Source organism: Grammomys surdaster, unplaced genomic scaffold (genome assembly GCF_004785775.1).
Source record: "Grammomys surdaster isolate TR1022 unplaced genomic scaffold, NIH_TR_1.0 214, whole genome shotgun sequence".
Lineage (NCBI taxonomy): Eukaryota > Metazoa > Chordata > Mammalia > Rodentia > Muridae > Grammomys > Grammomys surdaster.
Window position 1 is genome coordinate 2,814,152 of NW_021604659.1, and position 1,754 is coordinate 2,815,905.

At 41.3% G+C, this 1,754-nt stretch overlaps 1 non-coding gene across 1 annotated transcript; it reads left to right on the plus strand.

Moving 5' to 3' along the window:
• Positions 1 to 1,401: 1,401 nt before the first annotated feature.
• LOC114625292 lies at positions 1,402 to 1,545 on the plus strand. The gene has a single exon (XR_003712049.1). It is a non-coding gene; the product is annotated as a small nucleolar RNA SNORA48 (small nucleolar RNA).
• The last annotated feature ends 209 nt before the right edge of the window (positions 1,546 to 1,754 follow it).

Sequence of the window (1,754 nt, forward strand, 5' to 3'; positions counted from 1 at the left end):
TGCCGTCTGTCTGGGCTCCATAACCTTCTGTATACTAGTCTGTGAATGCATGCTCTTCCTTCCCTCTGGCCAAAGCCCGTGGGTCAATTGCTCCATTGAACTGACAGCCTCCAGTGTGCTCGTTCTCTCTCTCTCTCTCTCTCTCTCTCTCTCTCTCTGCTCGCTCACTAATTACCTCATTTCCCAATTTATCAATTTTCACTTGTCTATCTGTTTTTATATCTCTACTTTCCTAAGACATAAGAATTCTTTCTTAAAAGCAGACTTTGTTTCTACTGTAGGTTTAGGCTCAGTGCAAAACTGACTACAAGGTGCAACCTCATTTTATTGGCTCCTTGAGTGTCTTTATCTAATCAAGCACTTAAGAGAAAACGGCCGTCTGGGTTTTGCTGTATCTATAGATTTTGAAGCTATATTTTATTCAATCTAGAGTATAAACATTTTGTTTCCTCTTCTGTTCAAAAATGTAGCCTACAGGGGAGTTTGGGGTTCAGTTTGGAGAATTTAGAAAATTGTTCCTTTCGTACTTTTATTACCGGCTAGGAGGTAGATTGGCAAAGACGGTGGTATTTTTTTCTTCTTTGTGGAACACAAACAATTTTGTTGGCTTAATTGTAAGGTGTCCTCTGTGCCAGTGGTCCATCTGAGAGTGTTCTGTGTCACAGGGATGTCCTCATCCTTTAGATCTGCGCCCTGAGGCGTGTTACTCCACGCTCCTCGTTTTCTTTCTTCCTTTCTGATTTGGTTTCCGTAGAAGAGTTTTAAAGTCTTCCTCCTCAGTTTTAGTTCCATTTGTTTTTCTTAAATGCCTAGAGATTCCACTTTATATATTTCAATGATAATACATCAGCTAGTAACGACTGCAATTTTATCTTAACTATGTGCTGTGTCCATGTTGATAAAATCGCTGACATTGTAACAGTGTCTTTAAAAAAAAATAAACATCTCAAAAGTCTTTGGAAAATAAACATTGTCTATACTATTAGAAATAAAATAACAGTAAGTCTGGCCCAAGGTTGCATGCCCATAATCCTAGTTACTTGGAAGGCTGAGCTAGCAAGATTACAAGCTCGAGATCATTCTGGACAATTTAGTGAGAGCCTGTCCCAAAATAAAAGTAAAAAGGTTAGGGATGTGGCTCAGTGGCAGAGGACTTGCCTAGTTAGCATGTGTGGGGTCCTGGATTTAATTCTTAATATTGAAAAAGTATATAAGCAAGTAAATGGAAAATCAGAAATATAGCACAGTTTGCAGAGCATGTGCTAGACCCTTGGTTCAATCCCCAGCACCAATCACCATCACTGCCATCACTGCCTTTACTACCACATCACCAACATCACCATCATCACCAGCGTCATTGTCATCATCATCATTATTGTCATCATAGATAATATACACTGTAGCCCCTGGCAACGGGCAAAGCGACACCTTGTTGGTGGTGTTGTTCTTACATCAGTCAAAGGCAGGGCAGATGGCAGTCCTTTGTTCATCCTAGCTTGATGCCTGGCATGGTGGCCAAAGCAGTTTTATACCTAGGACTCATAAAAATCAAATCAAGTCAAATCAAATCAAATAAAATCAAACCCAGGCAGCCCAAAGTGGAAGGGAGAAGACAGACAGAGACCTGTGGACCACTGTGCCACCCACAGACCTGTTCTCCAGTGCACAGTACAGGTCGGACATAGATACCTGCCTATCAACATACCACACAGCATAGATGGAAGATGTCATTCCCAGAGGCCTGCCAGCCATGT